Source organism: Eleutherodactylus coqui, chromosome 12 (assembly GCF_035609145.1).
Source record: "Eleutherodactylus coqui strain aEleCoq1 chromosome 12, aEleCoq1.hap1, whole genome shotgun sequence".
Taxonomy (NCBI): domain Eukaryota; kingdom Metazoa; phylum Chordata; class Amphibia; order Anura; family Eleutherodactylidae; genus Eleutherodactylus; species Eleutherodactylus coqui.
Window position 1 is genome coordinate 27,346,653 of NC_089848.1, and position 13,826 is coordinate 27,360,478.

A 13,826-nucleotide genomic window follows, 5' to 3' on the forward strand; every position below is an offset into this window, starting at 1 on the left:
ACATGCACACACAACCGCCGGGATCAACGTCCCACAACCATCTGACAGACTCGGTAAGTAGCAGACCTATTGGTGTTTAAATAGGGCTGGCTCCACCTCTCCTCGTGGGGGCTCGTCTTCTCCAGCACCAATCATCATCTAGGGGAAAACGCTATCGGCTCTGGCCGGGCGGTCATGTGACCTCTCACTTGTTCTCCCCCAAGTACTACGTCACAGTACTGCTATCGCGAGAACCTCCATGCTCTCTGCAACTCCAGGGCATGTGTCCAAGAGACACAGAAGTGGAACGCTCCCGGATGTGGTCATGTGACCATCCATTATCGCATTGGGTACGTCACTTAAACATTTTGCCAGGAGTCTCCATGGGGCAGCGCATGCGTACTTAAGAGGTCCACCGCTGCAGTAGATGTTCTTCATCGTGCAAGATGACTGTGCTGTACCGGGGCTCATGTAATAGAATTGAAATAAAGCTGCATTAACTGTCATCCGTATTGCGTCCTGATAGCTAAGCTATTAATAAAGTTCAAGTGATAATTGATGAATTTGGCTGGGTTGTATTAAATTCCCACGAGGTTTCTTGCATCAAATATTAGCAGATACGGTAAGTAAAAAGATAGCCAATGCAGTAAATGAAAGTGTCTAACAATTAGTGATTATAAAGCTCGGAATAGATTACTAATAGAGATGAGCGAACGTACTCGTCCGAGCTTGATATTCGTGTGAATATTAGGGTGTTCGGGATGCTCGTTACTCGTAACGAGCACCACGCGGTGTTCTGGTTACTTTCAGTTTCCTCTCTGAGACGTTAGCGCGCTTTTCTGGCCAATTGAAAGACAGGGAAGGCATTACAACTTCCCCCTGTGACGTTCAAGCCCTATACCACCCCCTGCAGTGAGTGGCTGGGGAGATCTGATGTCACCCGAGTATAAAAGTCGGCCCCTCCCGCGGCTCGCCACACATGCCTTGTGACTTAGCTGAGGGAAAGTGCTATCGTGCTGGTGCTGCTGTAGGGAGAGCGTTAGGAGTCAGTGTAGGCTTCAAGAACCCCAACGGTCCTTCTCAGGGCCACATCTACCTGTGTGCAGGCTGCTGCTAGCAGTGTTTTTTTTTCCCTCAAAATCGGCAGTGCAGAGCATTGCACCCGGCATTAGGGACAGAAGTGGTGCATAGGCAGGGAGAGTGTTAGGAGTGAGTGTAGCCTTCAAGAACCTCAACGGTCCTTTCTAGGGCCAAATTTAACCGTGTGCAGTACTGTGCTGGCTGCTGTTAGCAGTGTTGCATTTTTTTTTCTTCTAAAAATCGTCTGTGCAGAGCATTGCACCCTCCATTGATACTACAGGGACAGAATTGTGTAGGCAGGGCCACAACACAGTTATTGTTCATTGAATATACGCAGTGGATCCTTCCCTTTGCTAAAAAGGACAAAAAATTATATTTGGCCAGCCTGTGTCAGTCCTAAGGTCTTCGTGTACGTGTGTGCTGCATGGAGAACGTACAAAAATCAGACGCAACCAGCTACGGTTTACTGCAGGCTTGCGCCATTGTCTTTCCTGACTGGCAAATACCTGCTCTGCTAGAGTTAATAACTCTGCTACACTATAGTTGTGTGACACTTTTTGAGGGCCACACCACAGATATTAAACTTCTTGTTCATTGAATATACGCAGTGGGTGCTTCCCTTTGCAAAAAAGGAAAAGAAATTATATTTGGCCTGCCTGTGTCAGTCCTAAGGTCTCCGTGTACGTGTGTGCTGCGTGGACAACGTACAAAAATCAGACGCAACCAGCTACGGTTGAGTGTAGCCTTGCGCCAATTTCTTTCCTGCCTGGGAAATCAAATCACTGGTAATACAGCATGCTGAGGGGTAGGGGTAGGCCTAGAGGATGTGGACGCGGCCGAGGACGCGGAGGGCCAAGTGAGGGTGTGGGCACAGGCCAAGCCAGTGCGGTGGCCAGGGGTAGAGGCAGGGCCAGACCGAATAATCCACCAACTGTTTCCCAAAGCGCCCCCTCGCGCCATGCCACCCTGCACAGGTCAAGGTGCTCTACGGTGTGGCATTTTTTTACAGAGATGCCTGACGACCGACGAACAGTGGTGTGCAACCTTTGTCGCGCCAAGATCAGCTGGGGAGGCACCACCAACAGCATGCGCAGGCATATGATGGCCAAGCACCCCACAAGGTGGGACGATGCCCGTTCACCGCCTCCGGTTTGCACCACTGCCTCTCCCCCTGTGTCCCAACCTGCCACTGAGATCCAACCCCCCTCTGAGGACACAGGCACTACCGTCTCCTGGCCTGCACCCACACCCTCACCTCCGCTGTCCTCGGCCCCATCCAGCAATGTCTCTCAGCGCAGCGTCCAGACGTCGCTAGTGCCACAGTTTGAGCGCAAGCGCAACTACGACGCCACGCACCCGCACGCTCAAGCGTTAAACGTGCACATTGCAAAATTGATCAGCCTAGAGATGCTGCCGTATAGGCTTGTGGAAACAGAGGCTTTCAAAAGCATGATGGCGGCGGCTGCCCCGCGCTACTCGGTTCCCAGTCGCCACTACTTTTCCCGATGTGCCGTCCCAGCCCTGCACGACCACGTCTCCCGCAACATTGTACGCGCCCTCACCAACGCGGTTACTGCCAAGGTCCACTTAACAACGGACACGTGGACAAGCACAGGCGGGCAGGGCCACTATATCTCCCTGACGGCACATTGGGTGAATTTAGTGGAGGCTGGGACAGAGTCAGAGCCTGGGACCGCTCACGTCCTACCCACCCCCAGAATTGCGGGCCACAGCTCGGTGGTGGTATCTGCGGCGGTGTATGCTTCCTCCACTAAAGCACCTTCCTCCTCCTCCTCCTCCAACGCAACCTCTGTCTCGCAATCAAGATGTGTCAGCAGTACGTCGCCAGCAGTCGGTGTCACGCGGCGTGGCAGCACAGCGGTGGGCAAGTGTCAGCAGGCCGTGCTGAAACTACTCAGCTTAGGAGAGGAGAGGCACACGGCCCACGAACTGCTGCAGGGTCTGACAGAGCAGACCGACCGCTGGCTTGCGCCGCTGAGCCTCCAACCGGGCATGGTCGTGTGTGACAACGGCCGTAAGCTGGTGGCGGCTCTGCAGCTCGGCAGCCTCACGCACGTGCCATGCCTGGCCCATGTCTTTAATTTGGTGGTTCAGCGCTTTCTGAAAAGCTACCCCCACTTGTCATACCTGCTCGGAAAGGTGCGCCAGCTCTGCGCACATTTCCGCAAATCCCACACGCACGCTGCCACCCTGCGGACACTGCAACATAGGTTTAATCTGCCAGTGCACCGACTGCTGTGCGACGTGCCCACACAGTGGAACTCTACGCTCCACATGTTGGCCAGACTCTATGAGCAGCGTAGAGCTATAGTGGAATACCAACTCCAACTTGCGCGGCGCAGTGGGAGTCAGCCTCCTCAATTATTTACAGAAGAGTGGCCCTGGTTGGCAGCCATCTGTCAGGTCCTTGGAACATTTGAGGAGTCTACCCAGGTGGTGAGCGGCGATGCTGCAATCATTAGCGTCACCATTCCTCTGCTATGCATCTTGAAAAGTTCCCTGCAAAGCATAAAGGCAGACGCGTTGCGCTCGGAAACAGAGCCGGGGGAAGACAGTATGTCGCTGGATAGTCAGAGCACCCGCCTGTCTATATCTCAGCGCGTTGAGGAGGAGGAGGAGGAGCATGAGGAGGATGAGGAGGAGGGGGAAGAGACAGCTTGGCCCACTGCTGAGGGTACAGATGCTGCTGGGCTGTCATCCTTTCAGCGTGTATGGCCTGAGGAGGAGGAAGAGGAGGAGGAGGAGGATCCTGAAAGTGATCTTCCTAGTGAGGACAGCCATGTGTTGCGTACAGATACTCTGGCACACATGGCGGACTTCATGTTAGGATGCCTTTCTCGTGACCCTCGCGTTACACGCATTCTGGCCACTACAGATTACTGGGTGTACACATTGCTCGACCCACGGTATAAGGAGAACTTTTCCACTCTGATTCCCGAAGAGGAAAGGGGTTCGAGAGTGATGCTATACCACAGGGCGCTGGTGGACAAACTGATGGTAAACTTCCCATCCGACAGCGCTAGTGGCAGAAGGCGCAGTTCCGAGGGCCAGGTAGCAGGGGAGGCGCAGTTATCAGGCAGCATGTACAGCGCAGGCAGGGGAACATTCTCCAAGGCCTTTGCCAGCATTATGGCTCCCCAGCAAGACTGTGTCACCGCTCCCCAGTCAAGGCTGAGTCGGCGGGAGCCCTGTAAAAGGATGGTGAGGGAGTACGTAGCCGATCGCACGACCGTCCTCCGTGACGCCTCTGCCCCCTACAACTACTGGGTGTCGAAGCTGGACACGTGGCCTGAACTCGCGCTGTATGCCCTGGAGGTGCTTGCTTGTCCTGCGGCTAGCGTCTTGTCAGAGAGTGTGTTTAGTGTGGCTGGGGGAATCATCACGGATAAGCGTACCCACCTGTCAACCGACAGTGCCGACAGGCTTACACTCATCAAGATGAACAAAGCCTGGATTTCCCCAGACTTCTCTTCTCCACCAGCGGACAGCAGCGATACGTAAGCAATACGTAGGCTGCACCCGCGGATGGAAGCTACGTTCTCTCTCACCATCCAAAACGGGGACATTTCTGCTTCATCAATCTGTGTCTAATATTCCTCCTCCTCCTCCTGCTCCTCCTCCTGAAACCTCACGTAATCACGCTGAACGGGCAATTTTTCTTAGGGCCACAAGGCTCAGTCATATAATTTTTCTAAACAATTTTTATATGTTTCAATGCTCTTAAAAGCGTTGAAACTTTAACTTGAACCAATTTTTCGTTAAACTGGGCTGCCTCCAGGCCTAGTTACCACTTAAGCCACAGTAACCAAAGCGATTAATGGGTTTCACCTGCCCTCTTGGTTGGCCATGGCCAATTTTTTGGATGTACATTAGTACTGTTAATACAGCAATTTTTGTGGGCCCTCGCCTACAGTGTAATCAAATGAATTTTTAGCCCACCTGCATTACAGCTGATGTTACATCCGCTGTGTTGGGCAATGCAATGGGATATTTTTATGTACCGCCAGTGGGTTCCAGGGAGCCACCCATGCTGTAGGTGCACACGGAGTTTAACCTACATCTGTCCACTTGTAAAGAACCCCAGTCTGACTGGGGCATGCAGTGTGGGCCGAAGCCCACCTGCATTAAGCACGACATTACTACCTCAGCTGTGTTGGGCAATGCAATGGGATATTTCTATGTACCACCGGTGGCTTCCTGGCACCCACCCATGCTGTGGGTCCACACAGGGAATTATAAATGCATCTGTTTCCACTTGTAAAGAACCCCAGTCAGACTGGGGCATGCAGTGTGGGCCGAAGCCCACCTGCATTAAACATGACATTACTACCTCAGCTGTGATGGACACTGCAATGGGATATTTTTATGTACCGCCGGTGGGTTCCAGGGAGCCACCCATGCTGTCGGTCCACAGGGACTTCACAATAGGGAGTTGTACCTGCCTGTGTCTATGAATTAAAAACCGCGGTCTGACTGGGGCATGCAGACACCTTGACAGAATGAATAGTGTGTGGCACATAGGTTCCCCATTGCTATGCCCACGTGTGCAGCTCCTGATGGCGGTGGCACAGGATTCTATTTCTCATTGCTTCTGTACAGCATTGTGGGCTATCGCCCCGCCCCTTTTAAAGAGGGTCGCTGCCTAGCCGTGCCAACCCTCTGCAGTGTGTGCCTGCGGTTCCTCCTCATGGCAGACGCATTTCTAAATTGACATGAGTGTGGCGTGGCATGAGGGCAGCTGAAGGCTGCGCAGGGACACTGGTGTGCGCTGTGGGGGGGAGGGGGGGGGGCGGTTGGGCAGCATGTAAGCCAGGAGAAGTGGCAGCGGAGTGTCATGCAGGCAGTGATTGTGCTTTGTTGGAGGTAGTGTGGTGCTTAGCTAAGGTATCCATTGCTAATGAGGGCTTTTCAGAAGTAAAAGTTTTTGGGAGGGGGGGGCCCACTCTTGCCGCTATTGTGGCTTAATAGTGGGACCTGTGAACTTGAGATGCAGCCCAACATGTAGCCCCTCGCCTGCCCTGTCCATTGCTGTGTCGTTCCCATCACTTTCTTGAATTGGCCAGATTTTCACACAAGGAAACCTTAGCGAGCATCGGTGAAATACAAAAATGCTCGGGTCGCCCATTGACTTCAATGGGGTTCGTTACTCGAAACGAACCCTCGAGCATCGCGAAAAGTTCGTCCTGAATAACGAGCACCCAAGCATTTTGGTGCTCACTCATCTCTAATTACTAAATGTCTTGACATACAGATCAGAGAAATACTGTAAGTAAGTGAGTCAGGCTTAGAATAATGACTGACTAGCAAATGCACATTGACATATAGATACATGCCAAATGGCATTTGTATCAGATTCCTTATTCGCTATAGATACCCAGGAGATTCTATAGGTCAGCAGGTGCAGATGCCAGAAGCTCGTCCATAGGTGTACCGTAAGCAGTATTTACTAGCTCCAAATAAATATCTAGATATTTTAACATAACGAGCAAATGGGTACTCTAACATACAAAAGTCAGTCTTGAAAAGGTCACTGACCAGCAGACGTGCGTTGAGGCATAGGTACATGCCAATTAGCGTTTATATCAAATTCATTAAGCCCTATAGGTTCAAAGACTGAACAGGTACAAATGCCAAAACCTAGTCCATAGGTTTACAATAAGTGACCCTTACTAGATAAAGGAGGCAAAGGACAAACACTTGTTTAATCCATTCGGGGCTACGCTATTAAGACGATGTATCCACGCAGATTCCTTCTGGAGTAACATGTGGTCCAAGTTACCTCTGCATGCAGTAGCTCTGAGTACCTCAATGCCTCTAAATTTCACTGCATGTGGGTCATTCCCATGTATTTCTCGAACATGGTTCGCCAGACTCGTTATTTCGCTGCGATTTATGCTTCCTATGTGGGCTAAGACGCGTCTTCTCAACTGTTGCATTGTTTTTCCCACATAGTCTTTTGGACAGGGGCACGTCGCGACATAGATAACCGCAGTCGATTGACAATTTATGAAACTCCTGATGTCATATGATTTCCCTGTAGCGGCTGAAGTAAACGAAGCGGTTCTCTCCATAAACGGACAAGCCTTGCATCCTGAGCATCTGAATGATCCAACGCTTTAGTTACGACCCAGCCAGTTGTTTGTGTCTGGTGGCGGGACGAAGTGGCTATGGACAAGCCTATCTTTTAGACTTCTCCCTTTCCTGTACGTTATTGAAGGTATTTCCAATAGGCACTCCGCTAGATCAGGATCTCGTCTCAGGACATTCCAATATTTGTTGAAGGTTTTTCTTACTCTGCTCGCTTTCTCATCATACGTGGCTATCAATCGTATTTTGCCATCCTCTTGATCTCGATCTTTTCTTCTCAGGAGATCAGTTCTTGATCTTGCCGATGCAGATGTCCGTGCCTCATTGATAACGTCACTCGGGTACCCCCTTCGTGCAAAACTATCAGCCATATCGGTGGCTTTAATTTCATAGTTAGATGGTTCCGAGAAGTTTCTTCTTGCTCTCAAAAACTGCCCTTTTGGTATCCCCTTTTTGAGGACCCAAGGGTGATGGCTTTGGAAATGGAGCAGGCTGTTAGTAGCCGTCGGCTTCCTATAGATTGTGGACTCCAGGATACGGGAACTTGTCTTGGAAATTTTAAGGTCCAGGAAGGTGATGACGTCAGACTTAATTTCGGATGTGAAGCTTAACCCTAGATTGTTTTGGTTAAGATTCGTCACGAAATCTTGGAACTGGTTGACATTCCCTGGCCAGAGTATAAGAACGTCATCAATGTATCTTAGCCAAAGATCCACCTTAGATGTCCACTCAGCATTAGAGTCCTCGAACACCAGCCTTCCCTCCCACCAGCCCAGGTATAGATTTGCATATGTAGGAGCACATGGGCTCCCCATAGTGGTACACCTGAGCTGGTGGAAGTACTTGCTGTGAAAAAGAAAATAGTTGTGTTTGAGGACAAATTGTAACAATTCCAAAACAAACTTGTTATGAAGACTGAATTGTCTACCTTGCTGTCTGAGAAAATGATCTTTTTTTAGTCAGAGAATGTCACAGTCAACTCCATAGTGGTACTAAAAAAAAAAAAAAAAGTTTAATTAACCCCTTACAAACTGGGCTTTTTTTTGTTTGTTTTTTCTCCCCCCTTTTTTAAAAGTCATAAGTCTTTTATTTAACCATCGACGTAGATGTCTGAGATTTTTTGTGGGATGAATTGTAATTTCAATGGTACTATATAATGTACCATGTAATGTACTGAAAAACGTTTAAAAAATTCTAAGTGGAGTAAAATGGAAAAAAATGAAATTCCGCCATCTTTGGGTGCATCTTGTTTCTACGGTGTTTTTTTGCTGTACTACTATTATTTTTTTCCAAACATCTAATTTTTTTAAATTATTTTCTGCCGCAATTTTTTTTTAGATTTTCTGCCATAACTTTTTAGTTTTTTCCATTGACATGGTTTTGTGAGGGCTCATTTTTTGCAGTTTCTATTGGAGTATATACGACTTTCTTATCACTTTTTATTACACTTTTTTCTTGGAGACAGGGTGACCAAAAAAGCGCAATTCTGGCCTTGTTTATTTATTTTTTCTGATGACATTCACCTTGCGGAGTATATAATTCATTACTTTACTAGAACGGGCGTCTACAGACACAGTGATACTAAGTATGTTTTTTTTATTATTTAGATTCTTTTATTATAAATCTGGCAAAAGCTTTTTTTTTTATTTAATTTTTTTAAAATTAATAACACTTTTTAAAACTTATTTTTACAATTTTTTTCTAATCCACAGAGTGGACAAGAACTTGCGATGCTTTGATCACTCCTGCAGTATGATGTCCCCATAGCAGTACATTATACCTGACAGTCAATCAAGCCACACCACAGGCAACCTGCGATGGTAGCCCTGGGGCATTGGCAGCCATGGCAACCATGCGGCAGTCCGTCGTCTTATCATGGGGAGCAGTGCGGGACCCCCAAGCATCAATTTGTTATTGCTGTATTCACAATACATTTAGTAAAGTTATATTGCTATTCACACCATATGGTGGAAAAGATTCCAAGTAAACAATGTTTTTTTCATCCCACCTCCCAAAAATATGGAATAAAAGGTGATCAAAGTGACCGGAAATGATGCCCATGAAAACTTAAACTTGTCCTTTAAAAGATAAACTCTCAGACAGCGGAAAAATAAAATGCCATTTTTTAAGTGTTGTTTTTTCTCCCTTGCAACAGTAGTAAAATATGAAATAAAACGAGGTAAGTTTGACCAGGAAAATAGCGTTAACATATTATTTATACTGCACAGTGAATACGGTAAACTCTAAAAATATCATTGCTGATTTTTTTTTTAATCATCTAAGCAAATTAACCCTTTGCAATCCAATTTTGGTTTCAGGCTTTCCTAGGGGTTTTTCTCTTTCTGCCATTATGCAACGGCACCATCTGCTGGCTAGAGCCTGTACTGCGGTATGCGGCATGCTGGAGAGGCCCCTGACAACAGAGCGGCCAGGAATATACAGTAAGAATACCCCGCTGGACGTCTTCTGCCATCGGAGCTGTACAGCCTTCAATCAGAATATCTTTAGACGTCAGACAGTGGATAGCAAAGGGTTAATAACAGTTCTACAATGTATTATATGTATGCCGGAATGCTACCGTTAAAACATACTGTGCATCACAAAAAACAAGCCTGTGCTGACTGTAATTAGCAGCCTGCCTACTGCTTCCTGCTGGTCCAGCGCTACAAGTGGCCACTGTGATGGCAGGAGCTTGCCCTACTGCAAGCAACCAGCTGGGACTAGGAAGGAAGAGAGCCGAGGTATAGGGAGTCTCTGCTACCAGAGATTCCAGGCAGCATCATTCTAAAGAGCCAATGCTGTGCCTACAAATGTAAGTATGGACTGGAGTACAAATTATATGGGACTAACACATTAGAAAAAGGAAACTCTAAGCCACCACATTTACTGGCCAAAATATTGCTTAAAAACATATCCATATTGGGAGACGACTTTCGGGTATGGATCCACACTAGAGATGAGCGAGCACGCTCGGTAAGGCTGATACTCGAGCGAGCATCACTCTTCTCGAGTAACTGCATACTCGTCTGAGCAAATGCAGGGGGGGTGGCGGGGGGCAGAGAGATATTTGCATGCTGCAAATTGCCACGATTCTCTGCTGTGAGCCTATCTGTCAGATAGGCTCAGTACAGAGATCCGTCAGCTGGCTCCTGCTCCCCGGTGGCGGCTCCTGCGGTGTAGATCCACTGCGTAATATCGCAACGTCCGTGGACAGGCAGCCTTACTTCCTGTGGGGAATATTTACACAGCCGCAGCGGAAAGGCGAGTGTATGTGTATGTGTATATATATATATATATATATTTATATATTTTTTGTTTGTTTGTTTTGTTTTGTTTTACCACAAACCATGGCTGATTTTCAGGGAAGGGCTTATATTTCAAGCCCTTCCCTGAAAAATCACTGCAGGGGTTGCCGGCATCCTGTCGCTTTCAATGTGGCCGCCGGCAGCAGCCACAGCCCCATTGAAAGTGATGCTGCACGGACCTGCATTCACATGTGTTTGTGCACATACGTGGGTGTGCGGTTTTGTGCGCACACACACGCTCATGTGAATGCATCCTTAGGCCTTAGTCACATGGGCGTTTTTTCCCATGATTTGCGGATCGCTTGACGGATGCGCATCCGCAAATCGTGTGACCGGGGCCGAAAAATCGCCCGGAAAAACTGCTCCTAGCCGCATTTCAATAGAAACGGGCCGGAGCAGTGCAGCGCTGTCCAGCGCATTGAATTAAATGGAGCCGGCAATACAGCCGGCTCCATTGAAAGCAATGCGCTGCGGGCGATCTCACGATGAATTTTCGGGAAGGGCTTAAATATATAAGCCCTTCCCTGCAATTCATCCAGAAATGTGTAAAAATAAAAGAAATATATATACTCACCTGGTCCCGGCAGACGGAGTTCAGCCGCGGCCGGCAGCAGTTCTCCTGAACTGCTCTCTGTAGTATTCAGCAGCCGGGGATTTAAAATCCCCGCCTGCTGAATGAACTGCCTCTGATTGGTCACAGCCTGACCAATCAGAGGCAGCTCTCACTCACACCCATTCATGAATTCATGAATGGGTGAGTGAGTGCTGCCTCTGATTGGCTCAGCGCAGGGACCAATCAGGGGGCAGCTCTCAGCTGTCATTCAGAGAATTCCTGAATGGGTGTGAGTGAGAGCTGCCTCTGATTGGTCAGACTGTGACCAATCAGAGGAAGCTCATTCAGCAGGCGGGGATTTTAAATCCCCGGCTGCTGAATACTACAGAGAGCAGTTCAGGAGAACTGCCGCCGGCCGCGGCTGAACTCCGTCTGCCGGGACCAGGTGAGTATATATTTTTTGTTTGTTTTTACACATTTCTGGATGAATTGCAGGAAAGGGCTTATATATTTAAGCCCTTCCCGACAATTCATTCTGCGCTCGCCGGCAGCCCATTGCTTTCAATGGAGCCGGCTGTATTGCTGGCTCCATTGAATTCAATGGGCAAACATCGTTCTTCTCTGCCACAGCTGTTACAGCTGTGGAAGAGAAGAATGATTTGTCTTCTATATGTTCTCAATGGGGTCGGCGCTGCTGCCGGCCCCATTGAGCGCATATAGAGAAGAGAACAGGAATCGCAGATCGCAGATAGGTGCGATCTGCGATTTCTGTTCTATAATTTATCGGACGAGCGCATAAAAAGCTCCCATGTGTCCGATACCATTGCAAAGCAATGGTTCTATAAAATCGCTGGACGCATGCGCATGCGCAAATTGCGCCAAAAAACGCCCGTCTGACTGAGCCCATAGACATATAAACTGCTGGAGAACTTTAGATGTTTCCAGCAGTTTATATGTCTGGAAATAGCATCAGACAGTTCTTTGCAATAATGATTCTCCCAACTGCAGACATAGGGCTTCTACCCACTAGCGTTTTTTTAATGCTGCGACATCGCAGCGTTTTTTTTATTGCAACTGTCAATGTTAAAATCGCATCACACAAAAATTGCAGAAGCACAAACTTGCGATTTTTGTGCAATGCGATTTTAATATTAGAAAGTCCCATTGACATGCAGTGATATTGCAGCGTTAAAAAAACGCTATTGGGTAAAAGCCCATAAGAGGTAATTTTTGTGACCCCTATAAATATTATAATGTTGACAGATCCTAACAACAGAAATCTAATATACATTATATGCACCATAGCCTGATGTGGTGCAGTTTGATTTCAATACAACTCTGCCGTCACATATATGCATTATGTAACCACACACTATCCTCAAACTCACTCATCATCACCATAGCATCTAGAGGGGAGCCACGGAAAAGTTACCGGGCATCACACTTGTATGTAAGCTGTCTAAAAGAAAACATTCATTGCAATGTTGTTTGCCAGGAAATATTTTCATTAGATGCACTAAATAAAAGAAAGCATTGCGGGGACTTTTGGAGAGTTCCACCAGTGTCTACAAAAGTCAGCTAGTGGGGCAACACGCAAAGGGACCTCCACATTGGTTTACCCTGCATTCGAAATAGCTGACACCTTTGCATTATAACTGTTATTCCTAATTCTACTGAATAATTTTCCTGAGCCTGGAGATTTATATATATAGATTACAGTCACCACCCTGAGACGGACGCAATAGTATATAATGTTTATGACCATCTTTATGGTTCCCTTGATTGACCTATAAATCGCCTTGTTGTAGCTAATAATTTCTTCCTTGACTATCTGGATTGAATATTTTCATTTTAAGCAATTATTACAATTGGCCAAATTCTGTTGTTTTTATGTTATATGAAATATTTAAATGTTTATACAGTGTGGTTATTTTATAGATTGAAGATGCATTTTCAACATATAGTGTACGCCTTGAAACCAAAAAATAAAATTTAAGTAAGTTGCAAATATAAACCGTAGGGGGAGCCATTGTCTTCTGAATTCATCTTACAAGGATTCACTGCAACATGTCTTCCCTCAGACAAATGACACGGGTAATACTGAACATTTATTAATATACAATATTATGTTATTATTTCATATACAAAATGACAATGATAACAATTGAAATAAAACCAAATCTCCAAACAAGTTTGATATTTCTTTTTTATAGGAATCGTATCTGACGAGTTTTCTTTATCACATACAAGTCTGTTGTTTTTGCTAGAAATTCCTCGGTTGGAATCCCAGGTCCCTCAAAGCTAATAATCCTACAATGCATTAATGGTCCTGGTAATTGTATTACTGAGTATTCCGCTCATCGTACCAAAAGATCTTTCCACCAAGACTGTTGTTACGGGAAGCACAAGAGATTTCATGGAGCTTTTGTGTCTTGTCAGCCTCCAAGATTTGTGCCATTGGACATTCATTTGCTTGGTATGATACGCTGTCAAGCATGAAGTTGGTAAAACATTCGAAGGTTTTCAGGTCTGCGAGTACACCTTCCACATTAAGCATCGGGAAGTTGCCACAAAACTTTTTCACTTGTCTTGTAACTCTATTAAGGACTGAAAGATTTCAAAATGGCTCACAAATCTCATGATGTCAATGGATTCGTTGTTGAATTTGTCACCCATTTCTTTAATTACACTTTCACAGTGTTCTTTCACCCCTTTGCATGTTTTCTTCACATCTTCCCCAACAATCGGGCACTTCAGATCCGAACTTCTCCATTATTTTACACCAAACATTTCTTTGTCAC